We start from the raw sequence: 19,998 nt of genomic DNA on the forward strand, positions 1-19,998 counted from the left end.
CTCTGGTTCGCCACTGCCACCCTCTGGTTCACCACTGCCACCCTCTGGATCATCACTGCCACCCTCTGGTTCATCACTGCCACCCTCTGGTTTTCCACTGCCACCTTCTGGTTCATTACTGCCACCCTCTGGTTCTCCACTGCCACCCTCTGGATCATCACTGCCACCCTCTGGTTCATCACTGCCACCCTCTGGTTAATTACTGCCACCCTCTGGTTCACCAGTACCACCCTCTGGATCATCACTGCCACCCTCTGGTTCCGCACTGCCACCCTCTGGGTTACCAGTGCCACCCTCTGGTTCATCACTGCCACCCTCTGGTTGAACACTGCCACCCTCTGGTTGATCACTGCCACCCTCTGGTTAATTACTGCCACCCTCTGGTTCACCACTGCCACCCTCTGGATCATCATCGCCACCCTCTGGTTCCGCACTGCCACCCTCTGGGTTACCAGTGCCACCCTCTGGTTCAAAACTGCCATCCCTCTGGTTAATTACTGCCACCCTCTGGTTCACCACTGCCACCCTCTGGATCATCACTGCCACCCTCTGGTTCATCACTGCCACCCTCTGGGTCACCACTGCCACCCTCTGGATCATCACTGCCACCCTCTGGTTCACCACTGCCATCCTCTGGTTCAAGGCTGCCACCCTCTGGTTGATCACTGGCATCCTCTGGTTCATCCCTGCCACCCTCTGGTTCACCACTGCCACCCACTGGTTCATCACTGCCACCCTCTGGTTCTGTAGTGTAGTTCCTACTTTCCCTATAGGCCCTGCGCATTGGAATAACATAAACAGTAGTATAGACGTAGAAGTGCGGTCTTCCGGGTCTCTACTGACTATGCTAAACTTAAATGGGTTTGTTACCAACTAGCTCAGAGGTCACTGAAAACTTTCTTGACTGAATAGGAAGTGATCAGCTTCCCTGGTACAGACAAGAAGGGATTCAGTTTTCCAACAATCGCATAAACATGACAACTTTGCTCCTTAGAATAAGAGTCAATCTCTAGAGTCGTTTGAAACAATAGACAGTTATTTTACTCAGTCAGTTGTGCAGATTACTTTCACTAAGATGCAGAGAAATAGAGAGATGGGCGTTTTCAATAAAAAGGTATTATTTATTGAGCAGTCTTTCTTCTCATGCAAGAGAAATGAATTGCCACAATTGCAAGACTAGTTATTATAAAAAAGTGCGTACAGTAAAATGAGGATTGCGAAATAATACTGTAAAAGCATTGATATGGTTTCTTAGCCATATAATGGTTAAAATGAAAAAAATATATACATTCATATATACATTTAGCTAACGTACTCAACTGGTGCTTCTAACTACGCCTACCCCAGTGTACCTGACCTAAGCCTAATACTTGGGAGGGAGTAAGTAAGTAGCAGTTTTAGTCAAGTTGGCTTTGCCAAGGTTTGCTTCAAGAATTCTCTCTAAGAGTTTAGTCAGCACCATACCTCTGAAATAGAATGTTGGAGGTCTTGTATCTCCTTCCAGGACTCGATATCCCAGTCACTCGCAAGAGTAGGCTGGAAAAGCTGGAGCTGGATTTTCTCTGCAGGAGAAAAGACAGCGTCTCTCTCAGCGCGTCGAGGAGGAGGAGGGGCAGTGTCCGTGGGCAGCTTGCATCTGCTGGGCTCTGCAGGGGACAGCTGTTCTGCTCCTGTATTCACCACACCATCTCTATCATCAATGTCGTTGAGGCAGCGCTTGCTTAAGGCAACGTTGGTAATATTTATACCTGAAAGGTGCCTTGTTTGACGTAAGTTTTGGACATAAGACGTCAATAAAGATGCCACTAGGAAGTCATCTTCTCTCAGTGCTCATTAGAGTTCTATTACTAATCAAAACATAGCAAGTGGGGGTTTTCCCAGGTTGCTGAGTTTTATCTTGTTGAAGAACTCGGAGTGTAATCTAGGAATCTAAGATAGTGGCTTCTGCTGTGTCATCTGCTCTAATGAGCTGCAGAGGAAGAGATTCTGAAATGTGTCTCTGATCATGTTAGGCCAGAGACGAGTTTCTGAAATATCGCTCTTGATCGTTTATGCCATTATAGGGGTATGAATGGATTATAGCCGTATAGGGGCATAAGGTCACAGTATCGATCGGGGTCCTAGATTAGAACGCGACACCCACTCCACGAATTTATGTCCATCAAATTACTAAAAACGATAGCAATAAGATGCATGTGTAACATTACCCACCCCAAAATACATATTCGCATTTGAAATGACGTATTTGAAATACATGGTAATATTGGTACTGTACGTTTTTAAGCATAGAAATCATTCAAAATTATAGCATAGGTAATCAATGAATGATTTTGCGAAAAAATTACACATGAAATATCTCTTTATACAGAAAAGAAGGGCGAGATAATTTCATCACATATAAATGCATTTGCTGTAACATGTGCTAGAGGCTTATGTAAAGTTATTATGTCTCTAGATTTACCTAAAAATAGAAGTTCTGTTCTTTATGAATAGGTCTACTTTAAGCAAAGAATTTCGTGCCAGGAAAAAAGGTAAATATTTTGAAAAAGTGTTCAATTCAAAAAATATTTTCTTGGTGAACCGGGGAATAGAGTTCCAACGCTTTTCAGCAGTTTTTGTTGATCAAAACTGAAGGCCGAATTCAGAGTTCATGGGAACGCTGTGTGTCGGAATGCTTTTCAAAAGTTATTGTTTCTGTTCAGGGGAGAACATCATATCAGACAGGCTCTCAAAAAATTGGTCTACAAAATCAGGTGACAGTTTGACCAAGTTCGATAACGCTGTAACTTGGCAGGTGTGAGAATGATTGCTATCATCAAAGTTTGGATCAGCAATGCTCACAGAGGGTCGTACCTGGGTGATGTCGCTTTTATTTCTCGCTCCACTGTTACCACCTAGTCGTAGCACAGGAGTCTCAACGAATGCCGTCATCAGGATTGGTAGCCGCTGGGGACAACACAATGCGTGAGCCGTTACAGGACTTAGCAAAGTATCGATATCCATTGGTACTGCTGATGGAAGTGCAAGACAGGTGTCCAACATGCATTCATCTCTGGATAGCATACATCGAAGCACAGGTAAGATGCAGGTCTGCCATATAGGTCTAAATGAAAGAAACCAGGTCATGTTCAGATCTCTCAGCCTGGCCAATCCAAGGACTCTAGTTACTCGGTCCTGGTAGCATAATCCTAGGATCGTTTCTTCCATTCCTGCCGGAGTCATGTCTGTGCTTTGGCTTGCCATATCGGAGCAGGAGGTTCAAAAATAAAATGCCTGCTACAAGTCCCAAAAGTAGGGGTATGCCGCCAAAGACTGAATGGACAAAATTGGGAATGAGTCCCAGAATTGCTTTGAATGGTGTTAACAGTCCCGTAAAAATGGTCTTAAATACGCCTGGGATGCCTATGGCACTCGACATGTTAAGAATTTGGCTAAGCATTTCTGTGAAATGCACGGGGCAATTTGTTGATAAAAGGTCATGAATCTCTGAAGTTGTCCTTGCAACTAGGATATCATACGTCTCTTTCGATGACGTGATGGGCACTGTTGTCTGCAAAAGCACAGACTTCATTCTGCTTAAAGTATCAATTCGTATAGAAGAGACATTCAAACGAGGCCATATGGGAGTCTCCGTGTCTCCAGGGCCGTTTGGAAACAATGCTTGCATACGGCATTTGACCATGGAAGTTACGCTTACGAGATATGCTTTCCCTGGCAAAAGGCCACAACAGCTGTGATCCGTTATTAGAATGTAACTCCCGTTCGAGAGTTGCTTAAAGAAAGGCTCTATCTGTGTTGCAGGTGTGACATGTTGGTGGCATGAAAGGTTGTTTGAATTTCCTTCACAGGCTCCGTGTAAATTAATACCCTGGCACAAAAGTATACCGCTTAGTGAATGTTTACAGTTTTCACCACTAAGAAATACATTTTTGTTGCTGTCACTATAGCATGTGTGTGTATATAGTAATTTCCATGTTGACTTAATGTACCCTTTACCCAAACGTTCATACTGGCCAGTCGGTATGTATTCAAGGCAATTTTTAAATCGGAAAGTTGTTATCGGAATTGTGATAATCCCGTGTATTATCCATTCAATGACAGGACTTTCTTACATTGTCAAAGGCAATCTCTCAAGTTTTTCGATGCTCAGGATTGTATAGTCTGCTCCTTTCTGTGCCAAGCTGATTTGTTTATCAGTGAGGTTAAAGATGGAAAACAATGACGTTGTGTTGATTAAACGCCAAGGCACATAGCCTGAACGAATATTTTGCAGCGTCCAGCCTAACTGTACAATAGAACGCAATTGTGACTGGCCATGCTGTAACATTAGCAAGTCTTTGTCTATTATATCTATGGCAGATGATACAATACTGTCCGGTGAATATATTCTGGAGGACAGAGTCATTAACCCATTGTCCACTACAGAAAGTGATTTTTCCAAATTAATACGATCACTTTCTCGTATTTTTTCAGCTGTTTCAATTTGTGTGACTTTCCAAGCCTCGTTGTAAGCCGCATATATACTGGTCGCTATAAAACGTTTTTGACGCTGTTTGCGAGGTCCCAGGATGAAATTGCGCAAATCAGCCCCATCTTTAAGTAAAGATAAGTGTTGCTTAATTTCAGCCAGTGTGGATGATTCTAGCCATTCAAGGCACAGCTTCTCTACACTGTATGTTGTTACTATCCCTGGATGTTGTCTCTGGGAGTATCTAGGGTCTGGTCTGGTCATTGTTAACCCCTGTGTTTTATTCAGGAATCTATCTTGACAGTTGTTTGTGTCAGTAGGCCAGATTAACCACTTTTTCCAATCAGGATGTGTTCAGTTTAGATGTAAAATTTTAGATACGTCTATTTCAATATCTGTTGTTGCATTATTAGGTATTGGCTTCGGAATAGACGGTTTGTTAAGGTCTTTAATCTTAGCTAGGCCAAGACAGGTTGTTTGGTGAATTGTGTCATTTAAAAACATTATTTGTTCTGGGATCATGCAGGCTCGAAATAATGCTTCTATGCCTTGTACCTGCCAATCTTTTGTACCCCAGATTGTTTTTGTTTCCATGTTATTTTTCCAATAGTCAAAACCAAATGTCATCATTTTTTCATAAATTGCTTCTGAATATATCAACTTAATATTTGTCAGCATAGTTTTCAACCCTGTTTTATCCAACAGTTTATAATAAAATGTTTCTGCATCACTGGTGTTAAACCCTGAGAAGTACTGGAATTTCTCATAGAATGTTTTAGAACTGCTTTTAGGTGAAGTAGCACAATGTTCCCATTGGTTATATTTAAAAACATTTCTAGGTCGTGCAGATTTATGTAAGTAATGATCTCCGTAATGTGAGAAGCAGTACATCTGTTCATAACTAGACGAACCTTGTAAATAATCATGTTCTGTAAATCTTGCTGACAACACTAAATCAGACATCATATTATTAATACTTTCAAAATCCCAATCATCAGAAAATATACTTGGTTTTACAAAGTCACTTAAGGAAACCTTGAACTGGTGAGGATATTTCAGGATTTCAACCGGACCATATACTTCATAGTCAGTTTTGTCCCATACTAGAATGGCTGTGACATTTACTGTTGACAGTTCTCTTTTCTTCACGTGGGATGATCTGTGTGGTTTGAGGACTAAGTTGATGTTCTGACTTGCTGTGTCCATTGAACTGTAATAATCTTTCCTAAAATTAAAACTAAAATTAGGCATAGTAGGAGTATAAATACCCCTGAAATAATCCAATGCTCAATCAATGGTGCATCCAGATATACTTCTTTGATTTGTTGAAAGAGTTCTGTTGCTTTTTCTTTAAAAGTTTTTGTTTCTGGCATCACTTCGGCGTAGTTTTGATCTTCAGAAAAGTTGTCGAAGTTAATGAAGTAGCCAGAGGCAGTTCTGTCAACTGTTGGAATCGTTCTTTCAATTTGTCTTTCGGTAGCACATTCTGATGCCACATCATTGTAGACTGGTGTTTCATGACGAACTGTTTCAATCTGTGTTTCAAGAGGCACGAGTTCCATGGCATTATTGCGTAGTCCCTCTCTGTGCACTGCAGGTTTATCAAATGTGATTAGTCTTTCAGTTTGAACCTCTTGGATTGTTGCAAGTTTGGGTATTCTGTTGTTTCTCGGGAGTCCACTGGGCCTACTGTTGATTATAGGCCACATGCTTGTGGTTTTACCAGGTCGATTGATACAACTCTGTTCTCCTTTTTACCAGCAAGGGGCGGTAGTACTACTGATCTTGTTCCGCTGATTGCTAAGACAGGTACTGCTTTTCTGTGAGAAGGCCCAAATTCCTTCTTCACCGCTATTTTTTCTCTGACTAGATCCCCAATCTTTGGAATCCAGACAGGCCTTGCTGGGGCTGGTGGTGCCTCATCCGTGGTAGCTGGCTGTTGCTTTAACTTTATGTTGCTTAAGGATTTTCTTGTTTCATTCAAGTCCTGTAAAACAGCCAAACGGTCTTTGATGTCAAAGTCTTTATTCTTATCTTTTACCACTGATACCTGACTATCTAAGTCCTGAATGTACATTCTAGTTCCGAACAATAGTTCGTATGGGCTGAAACCTTTTAGAGAATTTCTTGGCAAGTTGTTTAGACTAAGCTGGACACTTATTAAATGTTTGACCCACCCATCACCCGAACCTAATACCTTCGCTGTTATAGATTGCTTTATGTCCCAGTTTTTTCTTTCCACTACACTGTTCCCTTCGGGGTGTGATGGACAAAAGTATCGCAAGCCAACGCCCATGCTGGCCATGGCCTCCTTATAAGCTTGAGAGCTGAAAGCAGGAACCTGGTCAGAATGGAACATGGCAATTGCGTATGTGCCAATAAAGACTCGCAGATCTTTTATAACCGTTCTGGCGTCAGCCGAGCGCTGGGGCCACATTTTTTAGGTGAGTTTTAGTCTTAAATAACATATATTGGGACGCATTTCTCTTTTTTGATTATGCGTATAGAACGCCTTATGCTTTCTATTAGGGTTTCTGACACTACGCTGGCCAGTTCTCCACTGCGATCTCTGTTGCAGTCGTCATCATTTTTGCAAAATCATGAATGTCTACGCTCTTTCCCGGCCACCAGTGCTCTAATTGTAATTCTTTCCGAGAGTCCCTGATTGTTTGGTGTCTCAGACCCAACCCCATATGTGCTTCCTGTAAGAGGAAGCTTCTCCTGTTCATGTTTGGAATTACCCTATCCCCCACTCCAGGGATTCGAGCAAAAGGAACGGAGTTTGCATCAATTACCTATGCATAATTGAGTGGATAGTTCACGGGTAGTGCTGCACAGTCGCCTTTTACGGACGTGTTTACTGCCAGCATGGTTTCCCCGTCAATGTATTTTTCTGAACGCTTTTTTGTGGCTACGGAAGCCGGTTTGGTTGCTTCCGCTATGGCTGTATTAGCCAATGAATTCCCTGCAACGTGAACGCCATCACGTTGTAACGACCGGATTCTCAGACCAGATAGAATCAGCTCACCAGGGCACCACCAACCCAGCCGGAACGTAACCACCTCCCTCCTTAGGACCTGTTTACAACAGGTATCTATGTCTCCTACCCAAGGATGGGGAATTAGCGATGTACATGCCTAAGTTTTCTACAATATCACACTCACACCAGCTAGTCTCGCGGCAACCCAGGCCCAGACTATTCTACCCTGGGGCAGTTCTGATTATTTACCATTACACACTGACTGCAACCAGTGCTCGCTCCAGCCACAATCCTGTGGATACAGGCATCAGTATCCCTCCTGATGCCCTCTCTATTTCCTCACAAGCCACAATCCTGTGGGTATAAACACCAGTATCCCCCCTGGTGCTCTCTTACTTACATTACAAGCCACAATCCTGTGGGTATACACACCAGTGTCCCCCCTGGTGCTCTCATTAACGCAGCCTCCCGACGACGATCACTTTCCTATGAATACCGTTAGCTCTTCATGTTGGGGAATCTCTCACTATTTACTAGAGGTATAATACTACGATATTATGGATCACACAATGATAGCCGAATTAGATGATGTACAACTTATCCTCTACTTCAAGGGCTCCTCTCTCCCTCATTATTCAACTACTGCTTACCTGATCGGGGGTTGCGTCCGTTCGCGAAACAGTACCTGACTAGAAGAACAGGTTACATTTATTATATAAGAATAAGAGGCACATGCCAGTTCACTAAGAACTGGGGTACTTTATTTATCAGAACAACAATAGCAATATAACACTATACTATAACATATAGCCTGCAAAGAAAAATGAAAGATTAGAATGTGCACGCTAATAAGAAAGGGTCGACGTCACCTTATTAATATGAAGTCTGGACTCAGCAGTCATCTGGGTTCCCTTCTCGTCTGTGCCTTGGCTCGTCTTAAGGTCACACCTCTGCAGTCACGGATACAGGTCTGCACCGCTCTGCTCTGTCTCCTTCACCTCCCTCCAAGTCACTGGAACTTTCCTTTCATCAGCTGCTTTCTCTCTGGCTGTTCTGCACTACTCCTCTCTCCTCTCAATCACGGACCATCTTCACTTCTCGGCTTCGATCTTATAACTCAGTTTCAGCCACTCTGGTATTCGTTCCCTAAACTAACTGCTTCACTCTGTATGCTCTGATCTTAATGTCAAAGCTCGCCAGCTGCTCCAGCTAAAATAACTTCAATCTTTCTAAGAGAGTATCAGCTTCTCGGTCTTTCTCGGTCTTTAAAATGGCGACTGTCTGCCCTGAAATAATTATTGGCATTGATGCTAACGGCTAGCTGCCGCATACAGACTGACTAACTCACTGCCTCTTGCTTTCACTAATATGGAAGCTTGTTCCTTCATGGAAAGTTACGGCCAGTAACCTGCCGCCCACCAAATTCTTGTACCTCCCCGTACCAAGGACACGTTCCCACCGGCCGGCCTGATGTTGTGTCTTCGGAATGGAGAAAAATACAGTCTTTCGATAAGGGCCAGCCTGAGCCGGTTCTCTCCAAGCAAACAACACCTCGTAACTAAAACATTACATTTGACCTAGAAGCATCTCAAGCTGCCGGGGCAGAAAGAAAGATGGAGTTTCTCCCGTTTGAGGCCTACAGGGCCCGAAATAAGCATAACTCTATAGAAGGTATACTAACACTCTTACAAAAGGACGGATTATCACTAATACTAATGAATCTATCCCCTAACATAAGTTTATAAGCCCTGATCTAAGGAAAAGGGTACGGAATTATATCAACACGCCTTGTGAATAGGCTCTATTTACGGTTCTAATCCTTCCACTAGAATGATAGTAGACTGAAGTCACCTCCAATCACCTTCCCTCAAGGAGGGGCCGAAAAAGTCGGTCAGAACACTTCACCCTTGACTTAAGGCTACTAATCATTCGCTAAATGGAACTAATATCTGTAGAAGAATAATATGAAACAAAACTAACTGATCTATTTTTCGTGCCAAATCTACAGTATTGGAGTAGGGAAGGAATGCACTGAATAAAGCAGCAAATAGCTACTAAAATGCTAATAGTAATCATAATACCCCCTAATATTTGTCGTAGAGAATGTTAGTCAGGTAACCAATTGAAGAGCCAGTCAAACCAGCCCTGGTCAATGTGTTTTCTAACCTCTTCAGTCAAGTCATGAAGTTTGTCAATATGAGCCTGAATGGATTTAGTATGATCCGACAGATTAAAACAGCAAAGGCCCTCAAAGTTAGAACAGTCATGTCCATGTTTGAGCAAAAGATAGTCAATAGCAGCCCGGTTCTGCAAGATAGCTCTGCGTTCACCCTGAGCGTCTAATAGCATGTCAGATAGAATTGTAGAAGTATGGTTAATAGATTTGACCATCCAGCAGGCCATCTTCCCGATGGATTTAGCATTATAGACAGCCAAAGCTGGAACACCAATAATTGAAATAGCTAAACTAAGGTATTCAGATTTGGAATATAAATGTAGTGAAGAATCACAGTCTTCATGTAAAGTCACAGCATCACGAACCACACGGGAATATGTATTAGGATGTGAAGAAAACATCAATAAGCTTAGTCTAGTGATGGCACAAGGGCCTCCAGAAATGTTTACAGGAATGTATTACCACAAGAGAAAAGCCATCCAGAAGGTAACAGCATTGTACGATAATGGCTAGGGGTAACTACTAAACTTTTACAGGTCATATTATTTTTAACAGAGTACATGATTTCGGTAGGCAGGAGCGGATTTTGCGGATTGGCAAACCGCGAATTTGCGGATTTGCGAATTTGCGGATTGCGAAAATCCGCAAAATCCGCGAATCCTCGCGTATTTTTTTTTTTTAATGTTCGCAAGGGTTTCTGCAAGTTCGCGAGGGTTTTGTACAATTTCGCAAATTGCGAAATTGTACAAAATGCGTGCGAACTTGCAGAAACCCGTGCGAGCACAATGTGCCCAGTAGGGTATGTGCCTCTTGTGTGAATAAAAGGTCAGAGAAAGATCAGTTCAGCAGATGAAGAGAAAGAAGCTCCTGGTCACAGGAACAGCACGGGTATTGCGCTCGTGAAAGTCAAGGATGCAAAGCCTATCCAGCATCACAGCTGATTTTCCACGGTAGATTTGGGAAGAAGGCACACCTGTCCAGCCTCGACGACGCTCACGATTGTTTTTGGGCTAATGAATGAGTCACTGAATTTGAGCATCAACTAGTTCAAGCGACCATGTGTGTGTTATTACTATGCAATCGCCCCGAAGGGCGCAGGGGTCCCTTGAGTGAGCCTACTCATGCAACTATTTTACAATGGCGCCAGCAAGCTGCCAGCGCCGTTGTAAAATAGTTACAAAGTTAGCTTGCACAGGAAGCACTTAGATAAAATAAAGCAGCACCTGCTTCGTTTTATCTAGTGGTTCCTGTGCAAGCTAACTTTGTAACTATTTTACAACGGCGCTGGCAGCTTGCTGACGCCATTGTAAAATAGTTGCATGAGTGGGGGTTCAACTTTTGAACTCGTTACGTTCGCGGATTGTTTTTTGCGGATTTTGCGGGAAATCCGCAAAATTCGCGGATTGCGGATTTCCCAAAAATCCGCAAAATCCGTGAGCGTAACGGATTTCCCGCTCACCCCTAGATTTCGGGGGTCTTCGGGAACACAAAGTTCGTTCATGAGCTGAAAAAGAAGTGGCTGCTTTCAGTTTTAAACGCACACATTCAGTAATTGCATTGGGATCACATGTAAAGAAGAAGCACAAGTCTCCCTGGGTGATATTAAATGTGGTTATTTGGGAATGAGTCGGTGGTATTGGATCTAAAAGTACAGTACATAAAGGACAATATTCATGGGTTGCAAAATCACCAAGGATCACGTTGGGGCGGGTATTTGATATATTAAAGATATGGGCTAGAGTCTCCAATGAAGTGGGGACAGCAACCAAACAGGTCGCTAGAATGTCAGTCACCGAACGCATCGGTGTCAAGCAAAAATGTGGAGAGTTGGTAACTCGTTTAGCTAAAGTAGTCCAAAAATTAGATGATGAATCCCACGCAGCAAAGGAACGCGGTACTCGGGTTATCGAATCAACCAAAGTCTGTGGGTTCCCTCCTTTCCCGACGTAGCAGACCAAAAGGAGTCCAACGCCGACACATCCTGCAGCAACAGTCCAGAGAATGATCTGAAAGAAAATCAAATACAGGCATTATTCATTCTCGTAAGTAACATTTGTCAGCCGGGACAGTTTCCCAGCTATCTTTCCCTGGTCTCATGACTAGAATCGTATTATCATGACCGGTTGTAATAATTTCAGCTTGTTCAGGGGGAATTTTAGGCGATTGCACCTATACTCTAGCTCCAGGATTATCCATGGAGCCAAAACCTTTTTGTCCTCGTACAGTTAGCAACGTTGGGGCAGTGCCTTTTTGAATCTCACCACTGAAAACAGGCATTATCAGCAACTGAGCAATTCGGTCCGTTATGTGAATTAGTAAATCAACCTCACTGCTATTCAGCAGGAGCACCTTAATCTCTCCCTGATAATCGCTGTCAATGACTCCTCCGAGTACTTGAATGCCTTTTAAGGCCAGGCCCGATCTAGGGGCGATCAGTCCAAAATTTCCAGTTGGTATACAGACACCAACACCAGTTTCAATGATAACTCGATCTCTGCTTTTAATAGTAGTGTCATTCATGGCATGCAGGCCCAAGCCTGCGGAACCTGGGGTTGCTCTGCATGGAGCCAGTGCTCCGGGGGTAATTTCCCAGTACATTACAGTATTACCAATGGTGTTTGGCTTTGCATCAATAGCTGGAGGAAATAAACGCATTAATGGAGATTCAGCATTTAAAAAGGGACGATTATTCAGAATTAACAGTGCTTGAAACAAATAATCTCTCCAATTCTTATATTTATTGTCAGTTAATTTTCGCAATTGATCTTTTAGCAAACCATTCATTCTCTCAATAAGGCCTGATGCCTGTGGATAATATGGTATATGAAACACCCATTCAATGTTGTTCCCCACACAAAATTCCTGCACCAATCTTCCTCGAAAATGGGATGCATTGTCAGATTGAATTTGAAATGGAACACCATAATAGAGCATAATCAATTCCAATATTTTAATGGTATTCACTTGGGTAGCTCGTTTACAGGGAAAGGCCACTGAAAGGTCACTGTATGTATCAACAATGGTGCAAACATATTGGCAGTTTTTACTCATAGGGAGTGGACCAATATAATCAATCTGCCAAATTTGAGCGGGCAATTTTCCTCGATGTAAATGACCTTTAACAATTTGAGGTACTTTTCGTTGTCTAGAATGTTGACAAATAGGACAATGCAATATGGTGTCTTTAATCAAATTTAAAGGAATATAAATTCCTCGATCGGCAGCCCACCTGCTAGTGGCTCTCTCTCCAAAATGTCCTGCTTTCTGGTGGGCCCATTTCGCCAATCCCGCCAAATCAGAATCTTGCATGTCCACCACTGACTCAGCAATTTTAGATTTCTCATCTGCAATGTTATGAAAGAATTTGTCAAGGGAGTCTATCGGGGTATGAGCATCCACATGAAAGATTGTAACAGTACTTTGTGGGATCATTTCCCAAATTTCTTGCCATAATTCTTTTCCCCACAGTTCTTTTGAATACAGTTCCCAATTATGAGAATGCCAAGTCGGTAACCAAACCGCCAGTCCATTAGCAGTGGACCAGGAATCAGTAAAAATGTGGCATGTACCAGGTAACTCTTGTTTCAAAACTTGATAAACAGCATATAATTCAGCAAATTGACTACTCTTTCCCTCACCAGTTGTACTCAGCAATTTTTGTGTGATCGGATTATAGGACACTGCCTTCCAATGCCGTTTCTCTCCTATGTACCTCGCTATAACATCCGTAAACCACACATAGTTTCTGTCCTCCGCGGACAAATCATAAAATGGCTTACCCCACTTAACAGGAGATCCTGTACTATAGGTACGAAGCAATCACTCCCAGTCCCAGTCGATGGCGCCTGCGCCACTTGCTCATGTAAGGATGATACACCTTTTGGTCCCACACGTGCCATGTCTTGTATGTACCATTTCCACTTAATCACACTCGCCTATAGAGCATGTCCAATTCGATGAGTTTTCGGCGAACTCAAAACCCACTGCATAATAGGAATTTCAGATCTCAACATCACATCATGTCCCAAAGTCAATTGCTCGGTATCCACCAGAGCCCAATAACATGCAAGCAACTGTTTTTGTGGAATATGCTGGCGCCAAAAGCCAAATAAGCCAATGAAGCTTTGGGCTTCTTTCCTATTTCTTGGGACTGCAAAATCAAGAATTTTCTGTTTCACTTGTGGAATCACCTCTCTGTGACCTTCATGCCAATTGATGCCTAAAAATTTTACATTTTGAGATGGACCTTGCAACTTATCGGGATTGATTTCCCAGCCTTTTTCGCGTAAGCAATCAATGATTTGATCTAACTGGGTCTGAACTTGGTCTTGTGTCTCACCTTGAATTAAAATGTCATCAATATAGTGACATATCTGGATTTGCGGGTGTACAGATACATCGGACAAATGCTCCGCCACCAGCCGGTGACAAATCGTAGGACTGTGTACATAGCCTTGGGGAAGACTTCTAAACGTCATTTGACGTCCATTCCATGTAAAACTGAATTGTTCCTGACACTCGGGGGCAATCGGAATTGAAAAGAAAGCATTGGCAATATCAATGGACGCATACCATGTACCTGGATGCTTTTGAATTCTTTCAATTAAAGTAATGATGTCTGGTACTGCAACAGTCAAAGGGGGTGTGTGTTTGTTCAATTCGCGGTAATCAACAGTCATGCGCCAAGAATTATCACTCTTTCGCACAGGCCAAACGGGAATATTCCAAGCAGAAGTAACCAGAGTTATAACTCCTGCATCCACCAAATCCTGAATAGTAGCACTAATTTCTTCATGGCCACCTGGGATACGGTACTGTTTCTGAGAAACAATTTTTGTAGCCTGGGGAATTTTTATGGGGGGCATTCTTAAACGACCAACCCGTACAGGTCTGGACGATATATAATGTTTAGTTCCAAATTGATAACAGCCGTCATCTAAATGCAAAGTCATTCCTTTTAAAATGTCAATTCCAATTATGTATTCCAAAAGTAGCACAACTAATACAGAATATTCTTTTCGGGGAATTCTGCCTATTCTAATTTCAAGTGCAGTTTGCAATGCGGGGGTTTCCTTTCCACCTAAACCAGTAATTGTGAAAAATTGGCCTTTAAATTTCTTTGATTTTCCATGAATAAGAGTGGCCTCCGCTCCCGTATCTACCAATGCTTAGGCCCTTTGGCTATTACGATGTTTCCAAAAAATTTCAATATCTACATAGGGTCTATTGTCTTTGTGAGCCCACCTGTGTACTGGAGCTTGACCTATTTCCTAGTCATTTTTACTGCGTTCTGTCAACCAGGACAAATCAGGGTAAATGCTCTCATACTTCTTGGGAGTCAAAACATCATGTTCATATCCATCTCCATTACGAAAGGAATTCCTGTCATCTGTATGGTACTGTGAATTTCGATCGGAAAGTCTGTGTCGATCCTCCCTTCTCCTCAACTCAGGGGACTGATCCCTTTCCTCTCTATATCTGCTGTTAACACTGTTGTCTCTCCCCCTTTCTCTTCCCCCCTCACGCCCTCTCTCTTTTTCACGCCGAGGGGACACATCACCCTCATACCGTCGTTCATCACGACGACCAGAATCATCACGACGTCTGTCATCTCCACTGTCATCAGAATGTCTACGATCACAATCATTCTTTCGCACACGTCGGGCTCCCTCTTTCCGATCCAAACCGCGCTTGCGGAACATGTCCCACAAGCGATTATTAGGTTCACCATCAATGTCTTCTTGTTTCTCACCATCAGCCAACAGCGCAAGAAACATATCACGTCTAGAGAACTTATAATCTCCGGCAGTACGACCCTCGGGTCTGGACTGTCTCTCAGGTTTAAACCAATCACCCAACTCACCAAGCTGACGGACAGATTCAAGCACCATAGACAAGGGATTGCCAGTTTGATTGATCAACAAAGTCATCATAACCTGCTTATAAGCAACAGGGGAAGAACGGATAATGCGATTACGTACAGAAGATGTTAACAAACCATCCAACAATCTGTCAGCTGTACTCAGAAAAATCGCAGTTTTCATCACTTCCTCTTTCAGCCGTTGCGCCGCATCGCGCAAGGTATACCACGGCTTGTCATTCACAGGCCAATCAGATTCAGTAGGGTATTTGTGATTACACCCGTCAGTCGCTAACTGGAGTAGACTAATCTGACCGGCACCATTAAAATTCCGAAAATGATCTTGCACAGTAGAATCGGAACTCAAAGAACAACATTTTAAGGCATCTCCTGCATCTAACATAATACCCGCAGCGCCTAAATCATAAAGGCGCACCATCCACGTAAGCAAGGCCTCACCAGGCCGTTGTCGAAATCGCTGCAAAATGTCACTAACTTCCTGTTGTGTAAAATCTTCCATACTATCCAAAGGAATACCATTTGGATTCCCAGGAGCCTGTTGCAATTTTCGTCGAAAAACCGGATGCGCAGAAACCTCCGGACGAGCATCAGAAGAAGCCCGATCCATAGTTTTAGAGGAACAATCAGAATGAGAAACGTCATTAGAATGGGAAGAGCGACCACGGTCGCCGGAATCATCATGTTTGTCACAAGAAGCAGATTTACAGTCACGTCCGGAGCGAGAAGACTCGCGCTTGTCAGACTCCTCAGCCAAGGAGCCAGAATCATTCGAGTCCCAGATATTGCCGTCCCATTCATCAGGATTCCAGTCCAGTCCGGCTTTTGCCACGACCAGACGCACCTTCCGTTTACAAACACGACCACGACGATTCTTATATTTGTATTTCGCAATTCGAACAGCAGCCCTTTCGGCTATTGTCTGATAAGTTTCAAGTTTGTCGGCAAGCAATTTATTTTGACATCGCAAAAGAGTATGAGCATTTTGCACTTCAACAAACTTTTCCTCCATATCCACATATTGTTTCTGCAATTTCAAAAATTTCTCATGTACAATCATGTACGCAGTTAAAACAATCCAACCTCTGCGTCCTAAAATAGGAAGTTCCTCACCCTTCACTACTGGCGCTTTCTGTAAGCAAGAAATCACATAAGCCGGCTCCGCCAGCTCCAAACAAGAACTTCAATTTTCACTTAAACCAGTAGAATCGGCCCACTCACGGGCCAAGGCCTCGTAAGGCGTTGATTCCCAGCCGGGAATTTCAACAGGCAATTTGAAAGTAGATTTCGATCTTCGCAAAAACATTTTGACAAATCAAAAAGATATACACAACTATTAACAAATAATATACAAAATAAACCACGTACGAGCCGAGCGCAAGCCAACAAGATAAAAACAATACAGCGCACACAGGCTTCGTTAACAGTTCGTGACGCCAGATGTAACGACCGGATTCTCAGACCAGATAGAATCAGCTCACCAGAGCACCACCAACCCAGCCGGAACGTAACCACCTCCCTCCTTAGGACCTGTTTACAACGGGTATCTATGTCTCCTACCCAAGGATGGGGAATTAGCAATGTACATGCCTATGTTTTCTACAATATCACACTCACACCAGCTAGTCTCATGGCAACCCAGGCCCAGACTATTCTACCCTGGGGTAGTTCTGATTAGTTACCATTACACACTGACCACAACCAGTGCTCGCTCCAGCCACAATCCTGTGGATACAGGCATCAGTATCCCTCCTGATGCCCTCTCTATTTCCTCACAAGCCACACTCCTGTGGGTATAAACACCAGTATCCCCCCTGGTGCTCTCTTACTTACATTACAAGCCACAATCCTGTGGGTATACACACCAGTGTCCCCCCTGGTGCTCTCATTAACGCCGCCTCCCGACGACGATCACTTTCCTATGAATACCGTTAGCTCTTCATGTTGGGGAATCTCTCACTATTTACTAGAGGTATAATACTACGATATTATGGATCACATGATAGCCGAATTAGATGATGTACAACTTATCCTCTACTTCAAGGGCTCCTCTCTCCCTCAACATTCAACTACTGCTTACCTGATCGGGGGTTGCGTCCGTTCGCGAAACAGTACCTGACTAGAAGAACAGGTTACCTTTATTATATAAGAATAAGAGGCACATGCCGGTTCACTAAGAACTGGGGTACTTTATTTATCAGAACAACAATAGCAATATAACACTATACTATAACATATAGCCTGCAAAGGAAAATGAAAGATTAGAATGTGCACGCTAATAAGAAAGGGTCGACGTCACCTTATTAATATGAAGTCTGGACTCAGCAGTCATCTGGGTTCCCTTCTCGTCTGTGCCTTGGCTCGTCTTAAGGTCACACTTCTGCAGTCACGGATACACGTCTGCACCGCTATGCTCTGTCTCCTTCGCCTCCCTCCAAGTCACTGGAACCTTCCTCTCATCAGCTGCTTTCTCTCTGGCTGTTCTGCACTACTCCTCTCTCCTCTCAATCACGGACCATCTTCACTTCTCGGCTTCGATCTTATAACTCAGTTTCAGCCACTCTGGTATTCGTTCCCTTAACTAACTGCTTCACTCTGTATGCTCTGATCTTAATGTCAAAGCTCGCCAGCTGCTCCAGCTAAAATAACTTCAATCTTTCTAAGAGAGTATCAGCTTCTTGGTCTTTCTCGGACTTTAAAATGGCGACTGTCTGCCCTGAAATAATTAATGGCATTGATGCTAACGGCTAGCTGCCCCCTAAAGACTGACTAACTCACTGCCTCATGCTTTCACTAATATGGAAGCTTGTTCCTTCATGGAAAGTTGCGGCCAGTAACCTGCCGCCCACCAAATTATTGTACCTCCCCGTACCAAGGACACGTTCCCAGCCGGCCGGCCTGATGTTGTGTCTTCGGAATGGAGAAAAATACAGTCTTTCGATAAGGGCCAGCCTGAGCCGGTTCTCTCCAAGCGAACAACACCTCGTAACTAAAACATTACATTTGACCTAGAAGCATCTCAAGCTGCTGGGGCAGAAAGAAAGATGGAGTCTCTCCCATTTGAGGCCTACAGGCCCGAAATAAGCATAACTCTATAGAAGGTATACTAACACTCTTACAAAAGGACGGATTATCACTAATACTAATGAATCCATCCCCCAACATAAGTTTATAAGCCCTGATCTAAGGAAAAGGGTACGGAATTATATATTGTGAATAGGCTCTATTTACGGTTCTAATCCTTCTACTAGAATGATAGTAGACTGAAGTCACCTCCAATCACCTTCCCTCAAGGAGGGGCCGAAAAAGTCGGTCTGAACACACGTTGATGACTCAGAGTGTGTATCACATGAGTCTTTTGTAGTTCTTTCTGTAAAAGAACTACCTGTTTCCAAAGCATTTTATGCTTGATTGTGGCACCTGTGTCATCTTTGTAATCATTTTGAACCCAGCTCTGTAATTTGTTATTGTAAGAGTTGACGCAAAAATGCGAATCGCGCACGATTAGTGTCGGGAATTCACGTTCTGCATTTTCAAGCGCCATCTTTAAACATCTGATTTCAGCTCTCTGAGCCAAACAGTTTCTAACTGATTCAGTTTTTGTTATTTTCGGTCTGAATTTACCGCACAGCCAGCGACCTTTAACAATCGGGCAGGCTGCATCGTAGGATTTGTTATCTACGTTGAAATGCTGTACAAATCTATCTGTATAGATTATACAGGAGTATTGTTGGAGAGGCAGAAGTTCGATTGGCAGAGGATATTCTTCTTCATAAGTCAAATCATTCAGTTTTTCGAGTTGCGGGGCGAAATAGAATTTCACATCTTCCGCTCCAAGAGAATTTACACACTGTATCCATTTTGGATCCAGTGACACTGTAGGCAGGTTTACTGGGCTGAATAGCGCCTCGAAGGCGGATTCCACTGTCAGGATATTGATCCTTTTGCCATGTGCTAGTTCTCGTTCATTTGCTAATGCAGTTTCTACTGCTTTCACAGTATTTTCTGTGAGACTGAATGTTTTTTCTGCTTGTGTGTACAAGTGTGATTTTTTAGCTATTGGTACCGTTTCTCCCTCATTAGAGGTCAGGTACGTGAATCCGCATCTTCCTTGGATGACTCGGATTGCAAGATTTCGTGTGCTGTCACGTGGATCTAATTTTGTTTTTGCTAACATGTCTGTTTGCAGTGATCTCAAAATTTCTGTGTGTTTTTGAGTCCAAGTGATTGGTTTAAAATCAGGTTTAATTAGTTGGTAGAGAGGTTTAACCCTCTCCGCATAATTTAGAATGTAAGTTCTACCGAAATTCAGGAAGCCTAGAATCGATTGTAAGTTCTTCAGCGTTTTCGGTGCTTGGAGTACAGCACACTTCTCTATTTTATTCGAGAAGGCAGGCATAATCATTTCTACGCCACGAGGGCACTCCCTGACAAACTCCGGGGGTCAATCTTTTTCAGCTAACAGAATATCATAGCCTTTTGAGAGTTTATCCCAA

The 19,998-nt window shown here is 43.2% G+C and overlaps 1 protein-coding gene across 1 annotated transcript in view; it reads left to right on the top strand.

Annotated features, from left to right (window-relative positions):
* LOC147727409 (prostaglandin reductase 1-like) overlaps positions 1–19,998 on the top strand; it is an 841,629-nt gene that overhangs the window by 33,841 nt on the left and 787,790 nt on the right. The gene's annotated exons all lie outside the window — the stretch shown is intronic.

The sequence above is a fragment of the Lissotriton vulgaris genome, chromosome 3_1 (genome assembly GCF_964263255.1).
Source record: "Lissotriton vulgaris chromosome 3_1, aLisVul1.2, whole genome shotgun sequence".
Classification (NCBI taxonomy): domain Eukaryota; kingdom Metazoa; phylum Chordata; class Amphibia; order Caudata; family Salamandridae; genus Lissotriton; species Lissotriton vulgaris.